The 9,027-nt window shown below is 39.1% G+C and overlaps 1 pseudogene; it reads right to left on the bottom strand.

The window, feature by feature from the left end:
- Window positions 1-1,555: 1,555 nt before the first annotated feature.
- Window positions 1,556-8,624, bottom strand: LOC111150384 (annotated as a pseudogene).
- Window positions 8,625-9,027: the final 403 nt, after the last annotated feature.

Below are 9,027 nucleotides of genomic sequence, written 5' to 3' on the forward strand. Positions count from 1 at the left end.
ATCCGTTCATCCACTCATGGACGCTAAGGCTGTTTCCACATCTTGGCTGTTGTAAGTAATGTTGCAGTGAACATGTGGGTGCATTGATCTTTTCAAATTGTGCTTTCATTTCTTCAGATAAACACCCAGAAGTGGAATTGCTAGAATATATGGTAGTTCTATTTTTAATTTTTTTTTTCTATTTTTAATTTTTTGAGGAACTTCCACACTCTTTTCCATACTGGCCATACCAATTTACATTCCTACCAACAGTGCTCAGTTTCTCTTTTCTCCATATTCCTGGCAATACTTGTTATTTGTTTTCTTTTTGCTGATAGCCATTCCAACAGATTTGAGGTGATATCTCATTGTGATTTTTAAAAATATTTTATTTATTTATTTGACAGAAAGAGAGAGAGACAGTGGGCACAAGCGGCAGAGGGGCAGGCAGAGGGAGAAGCAGGCTCCCCACTAAGCAGAGAGCCCTACTCAGGGCTCAATCCCAGGACCCTGGGATCATGACCTGAGTTGAAGGCAGATGCTTAACTGACTGAGCCACCCCCGTGCCCCCCTCATTGTGGTTTTGATTCATATTTCACTATTTGGTGATGCTAAGCATCTTTTCATATACCTGCTGACCATCTGTATGTCTTCTTTAGAAGAATGTCTGTCCAAGTCCTCTGTCCACTTTTTAATTGAATTGTTTTTCCCATCCCTTTACTTTTAATCCATATGTGTCTTACCATTTATAAAGTGGTTTTCTTGGGACGCCTCAGTGACTCAGTTAGTTAAAGCATCTGCCTTCAGATCAGGTCATGATCCCAGGGTCCTGGGATCGAGTCCTGCATCAGGGTCCTTCCTCAGAGGGGAGCCTGCTTCTTCCTCTGCCCGCCGCTCCCTCTGCTTGTGCGCTCTCTCTCTCTCTCTCTCTCTAATAAATATATAAAATAAAATCTTAAAAATAAGTGGCTTTCTTATAGATGACATATCGGTAGGTCTTATTTTTTGATCCACTCTCACAGTCTCTGTCTTAACTGGTGTATAGTTGGGTTAATATCTATCCTATCACTGCTTCTATTTGTTGTCTTCTTTTTGTCTTCCAATTTTTTCTGCTTTTGCAGTTTTAATTGAGCATTTTATGTGATTCCATCTTCTTTCTTAACATGCAGATTATACTTTTTTACTGTCTTTAGTCATTGCCCTAGTGTTTGTAATATATATTTATAATTAATACAGGTATATTTCAGTAACACTGCTTACATGTAGTATAAGTAACTTACAAAAACAAAATATTCTTGGAGCGTCTGGGTGGCTAGTTAGTTACAAGTTAACTTTTGGTTTTGGCTTAAGTCGTGATCTCCTGTGTTGTGAGATGGAGCCCTGCATCAAGTCCCATGTTGTGGGGGGGGGGGTGTCCGCACTCAGTGGGGAGTCTGCTCGGGATTCTCTACCTCTGCCCCTCCCCACGTGCACACATGCTCATGCTCTCTCTCTCTCTAAAATAAATCTTCAAAAAGAAAAAAAATTCTTTTTTAAATAACAGATCAGTTATTTAGTTAGGTTCTTTGTAAGAGATTTAGAAAACCAATTTGTGAGGGTAAACTTCATTTGGGAGAGAATACACAGAGCACAGCAGCCCTGGAGCTGAGGGAGAACTTTGATTTTGGGCAAGATTCTCAAGTCCGCAGATTTGCGATCAACCTTGCGCTGCTCTGTAATCTCTTTTTTCTCTTTCCCTGTGAGGGAAGATCTCACTTTCCCGGTGTCCGGGTTTATGCATCTTCTTGAAGTGAGAAGGGTCAGTGAGAAGTTTGTGGATCTTCACAGCCCCGATACAACTTTGGTGGAGGTGGCAATGACAGTTTTGTGTTGTGTTCCGCACGGAGGAGCTCGGTTGTGGCCAGAGGTCCGATCGCAAGCCGCGCGCCCCTGTTCAGCGGCTTCTGGAAAACTACCCGTTTGCCTCTGTGGCGCCCAGTCAGGATGGTCACACTGGCCCCAGGAGTGATGCCATTTCCAGTTTTCCCACGTGCTAACGGGGCGGTCTTTTTGCCGGGGATCAACAGCTTTCCAGACACAACTTGAGTAGGATCAAACCTTGGCATTTTGTGAAGTTTAACCACTCAGGTTCCACCATTCTTGTCACCACCAACTGGTTTTGTGACAGTAGCAAGAATGGGATTAATCCTGGATTTAGCTCCTGAATACTTCCTCTTCCACGGGACCTTTCTAGAATACATAGCTGATGGGGAAAATCTGCCAATTTCTCTGACTGGGACAGGGATTGGGCTTCAAGTAGGGCTGCTGTTCCTTGGTGTTTTAGCCTTGGGGTTACCCTTCTTAACCTTGCCACCTGTGTCAGCTTTCTTGGTTTCAGGTTTCCTCTCCTTGGTATCTGACTTCTCAACTTCCTCACCTGCCACCTTGCAAGATGGGAAGGAAAATGAAATATTTTTAATGCCTTCCTCCAGTTCTTTGTATAGTTGGAGTCATTTCATTTCACCTGTATACAAGCTTACATAATAGTATTTGTGTATATATGCATTCAGGGTCAAATACACTATTGCTATTATTATTTTTAACTGTTTTTCCAAAGATCAGAAGAATTTTTTAAATAAAAGTTTTTATTTTTATTTTATATTGAGGAGCTGCCAAAGTGTTTTCTATAGTTGTTGCATCATTTTACATTCTCACTGGCAATGCATAAATCTTCTAATTTCTCTACAATCTCACCAGCATTTGAAGTTTTCCACTTCTTTTTCTTCTTTTTTTTTTTTTTTTTTTTTTTGGTATAATAACCATCCTAATGGATATGAAGTGGTATATCATTGTGGTTTTGATTTGCATTTCCCTGATGACTACCGATGCTGATTGAGCATGTTTTCACCTGCACATTGGCCCTCTGCATATCTTCTTTGGAAAAATGTCTGTTTAAATCCTTCATCAATGGGGAACCTGGATGGCTCAGCCAGTTAAGCATCTGCCTTCAGCTCAGGTCATGATCCCAGGGTCTTGGGATCAAGCCCTGCATTGGGCTCCTTGCTCAGCAGGGAGCCTGCTTCTCCCTTTCCCTCTGCCTGCTGCTTCCCCTGCTTGTGTGCTCTTTCACTCTCTCTCTCTCTATCAAATACATACATATATACATACATAAAATCTTCAAAAAAAAAAAATAAATCATCAGGCTTTTAGTTGGGCGGTTTTTTTTTGTTTATTTTTGAATTGTAGGAATTCTTTGTATATTCTAGCTATTAATTCCTTATCAGATAGATTGTTTGCAAAGATTTTTCCCGTTTTGTGACTTTTTACTCACTTGACTTTGTCCTTTGCTATACAGTAATAGTTGTTCACTTTGATTGAGTCCAATTTATCTATTCTTTTTTAAAAACCTGTGCTTTGAATGTCCTAATCCAGCAAATCTATACCAAATCCTGTTTCATGAAATTTTCTCCCACTTTCTTCTTTTTATGTTTTATAGTTTTGTGTTATATTTAGGTCTTTGACCCATTTTGAGTCCATTTTTGTATATGATGTAAGATAAGAGTGCCACTTTTTTTTTTGCATGTCAATATCCAGTTTTCCCAGCACCATTTTGTTAAGACTGTCTTTTCACCCATTTAATGGTCTTAGCAGCCTTGCCAAAAATCATTTGACCATATATGAGAAGGTTTATTTCTAGGTTTTCTATTACATTGATATATATGTCTTTATGCCAGTATTGCTACTGAACAATCTGTTATAGTTGTGAACTCAGGAAATGAATCAGTAAGCCCTGGTGCACTGCTATAGCTAACTGGTGCATCCTGGGAAATCCCCAGTAGGCTGGACAAATTGAAAGCATATCTCCTGGCCAGGCTTGTCAACACTGCTGCCTAAAAACTTAGATAAACTTACCGCAAGAGAAGCCAATAACTCAAGAAATAAGAGTTTGGAAAAAAGAAAGGGAGAAATTTATTTTGGGTGCCAAGGTCTAGAAAAAGTGGCAGGCTCAAGCCTTAACAACAGACCTCTCCACCCACAAGATGTACACCTTAAATTTTATAGATGGGTTGGGTGGGAACATGCAAGGGAGCATGTGGAGAGTGCATGATCATGGGTAGGGGTCACTATGTGTTCAGCGGTGATCATGGGCAAGGAAGGGGATATGTGGGGTATGACCTAGGCATTCCATTGCTACCAGGGCTTTTCCAGTCTGGTGCTGGTATGTTCTAGTCATTGTCAACACCTCAAAAAACTGTGGTAAGAGATAACTGTTGGGATCTATAGTCAAGCAACAGGGCTCACTAATGGTATCATACCATTTTGATTACTATAGCTCTTCATTAAGTTTTGAAATTAGGAAGGCTAAGTTCTTCAAATTTTTTATTTTCAACATTGTTTTGCCTATTCATGTTCCTTGAGATTGCACATACATTTTAGAACGGGTTTTTCTGTTTTTTTACAAAAATATCATGGGGATGTCAGTAAAGACACCATTGAATCTGTAGATCTCTTTGGGTACTATTGTCATCTCAATAGTTTACATCTTTGAATCCATGGGCATAGAATATCTTTCCATTCATTTAAGTTGTCTTCAATTTCTTTCAGAATTTTTGGTAGTTTTCAGGATATAAATCTTTAGCTCCTTTGATTAAATTTATTCCTAAGTATTTCATCCTTTTTGGTTGTATTTTCAATGGAACTTTCTCCTTATTTTCCTCTTCAAGTTGTTTGTTGTTAGTATATAGAAACACATCTGATTTTTGTTTGTTGATTTTGTGTTCTGAATTTGTTTATTAGGTCTAATGGTTTTTTGTGGAATATTTAAGATTTTCTACATATAAGATCATGTCATTTGTAAAGAGAGATAATTTTACTTCATCCTTTAGAATTTAGATGCCTTTTATTTCTTGCCTTTTTTTCTGTAGCTAGAACTTCTAATTATATGTTGAATACAAGTGACAAAAGCTGACATCTTTGTTTTGTTCTTAATCTTAGGGGGAATCTTTTTGTCTTTCATTGTAGAGTATTTTAGCTCTGGGTTTTTTTTTTTATTCATACATGGCCTTTAGCATTTTGAAGAAATTTTTTTCTATCTCTATTTTTTTAATGTTTTTATCATGAAATGGCATTGAGTTTTGACAAATTTTTTTCTACCTGTGTTGAGATGATTATGTGGGCTTTTTTTCCTCCTTTAACCTGTGTGGCATTGAATTTTTAGATGTGGAACTATTCTTGCATTCTAGAAGTAATAATTGGTCATGGTGTACATTCCTTTTAATATGGTAGTAAATTCTATTTCATAGTATTTTGATAATGATCTTTGCATTAGCATTTTTTATTGAAATATAGTTAACATACAGTGGTGTTACATTAGGTCCATGGTAATTCAACAATTTCATGCATTACTCAGCACTCACCACAATAAATGTAGTCACCATTTGTCACCAAAGTTACTATGGTATTATTGACTATATTCCTTATATTGTACTTTGATCCCAGTGATTTATATATTTTATAACTGTAAGTGTGTACGTCTTAATCCCCTTCACCTATTTTGCACATCTTCTCACCTCTCTCCCCTCTGGCAACCACCTGCTTATTTTCTGTATTTGAGTCCATTTCTGTTATTTATCTTTGTTAACAGAAATGCTTTACAAAAAAATAAAATAGAAGTAGGCATCTTGAAGTAGACTCTGACCCAAAATTCTCATAAAGAACCTGAAATATTTAGCATGAACCATAAAAATTATTATACTTGAATGATTTTAACCTAACAAATGGCTGTTTCTTATGGTTGAATCTAATCCATTTCATCTGTTTTCAAAACTTTAAAAAATAGTTCCAATTCTACCATTTCCAATGTTCTTCACAATACTTACTATTTTAGAAAGCACAATAAAAAAAAATGGGCTTTGCCTGAGATGTGAGATCCCAAGCTGAAAAAGAATGAATTAACATATTTTATAGGCCTGTGTGTGTTAGGATATGGATAATTTAATGACATAGTGTGCTTTTAAAATAAATATCCCAAATTCCAGTTGGACAAACTTATATTACTGTGAATCATCTACTGCTTGAACATGATTTTAAAATGTGAATTTTAACAGTTAGAAAACTAGCAAGATTCAATTCAAAACAACATAACCACCTAAATGTCAATTTTTAAATTAGAAAATGGTTACAGTCATACCTGGACTTAGTACTGACTTTTTTGAAAATATGAAATCCATCCATTCCTTTTCTTATAAGCAAGTGGGTTCCTTAAGGCAGTTTTGTGGGAGGGGAAACACAATTTTCCCTCTATCCTTCTAGGTTCTTGGCTGAGCCCCTCCCCCACCTGCCAACACACACACACACACACACACACACACACACACACACACACAGAGAGAGTAATAAAATGACAGCTTAGTAGGAGAAAAAACAGAAGTTGATTATCTCCTTTATGCCTGGGTGAGACCCAGGGAAACAGAGTAACTCCCTGAAATGGGCCAAGCCACCCCCTTAAATACCATCTCCAGCTAAAGACAGATGTTAGGTGTAGGGAGTTCATTATGGGAGGCTATCAGGAAAAGTATAGTAATCAAGGGTAAGGTTGTTATACTGATTTAGGTTCCTGCCTTTTTTATTGATAGGAATTGCTGGAGTTAGAGTGGTTTTTCTCTTCTGGGTTCAGAGAGGGAGATGCCCTTACAATTGCAGGCTTCTCTTGTAAATGTGTCTTGCAAAAGATTAACTTCTACTCAGTTCTCCAAGCTTTTGCTATGTCTGCTGTTTTTTAAAAATAATCAGCCTAGGGGCGCCTGGGTGGCTCCGTTGGTTAAGCATCTGCCTTGGCCTCAGGTCATGATCCAAGGGTCCTGGGATCAAGGCCTGCATTGGGCTCCCTATTCAGCCGGAAGCCTGCTTCTCCCTCTCCTTCTGTCCTGCTCATTCTCTTTCTCTCTCTCTCTTTCTCTCCTTCTCTCTCTCTCAAATAAATGAATAAAATCTTTTTTTAAGGAAATCTTTTTTTGAAAAAAAGATTTTATTCATTATTTGAGAGAGAGACAGTGAGAAAGAACACAAGCAGGGGGAGTGGGAGAGGGAGAAGCAGGCTTTCCGTGGAGCAGAGAGCCCAATGAGGGACTCGATCCCAGGACCCTGAGATCATGTCCTGGCCCAAAGGCAGATGCTTAATGACTGAACCACCCAGGCACCACAATAAATAAAAACTTAAAAAAAAAATCAGCCTAAAACGATCCTAACTCCAAAGAGGAATATTGTAGTGTGGCAGTTTCTACTCACCTTCCATCTTCCCTTTTTTTTTCCTACACAGGTATGTGAAAACAGTCTATTCTCAAAGAAGTGTCATGTCTCAACTATATTCATTTAAACATCTACAGAACTGAGCTCTGACCGAGTCCACGTGGAGTCAGGTAAGCACAGCTTTCTCCTGGAAGCTAAGGGTCCCTCTGTATCACCTTGTTTCTCCTTGTTGACAGAATTTTGTGACTCTCCATCCCCTGGTGTCAGCTGTTGGTGAGAGATCACACTCTCTTCTGGTAGTGATCTTACTGCCCTTGATACACCCTTCCCTTCCACATTCACATAAGGCTTTGGCTTAGTGGTCACCCAGAACTAGAGATTGTGTCTGTAGTTACCATCCTTTCCCTGGATAGTTCAAAATGCCCAGTTCTGTCCTGCACAGCTCGCTCAGAAAACCCATGTGGAATCTTATTTCTGGTTGTAAGCATGGGAGCAGATTTGACTTATCAGAGGGAAGAGGACGAGAAGCATAAAATGGTATGGTCAGTCGGAACACCATGATTCCTGCATATTCACTAAATGCAAAGTGGGGGTAAGGATTTAACACAACCTTATCCCCTGCTACCTTTTGAATTTTGTAAATTGTTACTAAAACATTATGAGCTTGTTATGTTCATGCTGGTTTTACAATAGAAAAATCTGGGGCTTAGAATGCCAAGTACCAGAGGGGCATGAGGAAGCATTTTTGAGGTTATTGATTTGCTCATTATCTGGACTGTGATGTGCTTTCATGGAAATACAAATGTGTGGAAACCTCTCAAATTGCTTTAAACACATGTAGTTTATTTTATGTCAGTTACACTTCATTAAAATCAGAACAGACAGGGGCGCCTGGGTGGCTTAGTGGGTTAAGCCTCTGCCTTCGGCTCAGGTCATGATCTCAGGGTCTTGGGATGGAGCCCCACATCAGGCTCTCTGCTCAGCGGGGAGTCTGCTTCCTCCTCTCTCTCTCTGCCTGCCTCTCTGCCTACTTGTGATCTCTGTCTGTCAAATAAATAAATAAAATCTTTGAAAAAAAATCAGAATAGACAGAATGCTACATAGAATGTCCAACGTAGCTCAAACAGGAAACAGTGGTGTCTTCTCACCTCAGAAGCATGTTGGTACTCAGCCATGCTGCTGAGTCCTCTGGGAGGAAGTCATTACTTAGCTGGCATGAAAGGAGATGGAATGAAGGAAGATAACAGGAATTTTGGTGGTTCTTAGAAGCTTAGCATCTCATCCTGATATGCAACCCAACTTAAAGAGAAAATGGAGCCCACAATATGGTATTCTGATTCCAAGTTGCCCAGGTTGCTCTGCCCTGTCACTGTTTCTGGGGGTAGAGGTGCCAGCAGCACTGGCAGGTTCTCCCCCATCCCCGTGAAATCTCTCAAAGGGAAAATTTTGTGCCATGGCCACAGGTCACACCTTTAGTGTGGAGGCAGCTGTTAGTCATAGGAGACTGGCATGACTGTTGGACTTAGAAAAATAGAGAAATAGTGCAAACTCAAAACCACTAAGCTGTACCCTCTGTTGGGGCTCTGGTTGTGAACGTCTTCCAGTTCTAACCCCATGTGGCAGAGAGAAGATGCTCCATGATTAGTTTTGGAATAAATGATTGAATGACTTGCCAATTCCAATAATTAAATCCAAGTCGCTCTTTTATTACTGTATTTAGATTCCAAAGTTACAACACTATACACAGGGCAAAATATTTCATTTGGAAAAACCTATAAAAGAATACTTAAAATGTGGAAATGATCTAAAGACTTCAATTAC

Source organism: Enhydra lutris, unplaced genomic scaffold (genome assembly GCF_002288905.1).
Source record: "Enhydra lutris kenyoni isolate GAN:26980312 unplaced genomic scaffold, ASM228890v2 scaffoldscaffold23, whole genome shotgun sequence".
NCBI lineage: Eukaryota > Metazoa > Chordata > Mammalia > Carnivora > Mustelidae > Enhydra > Enhydra lutris.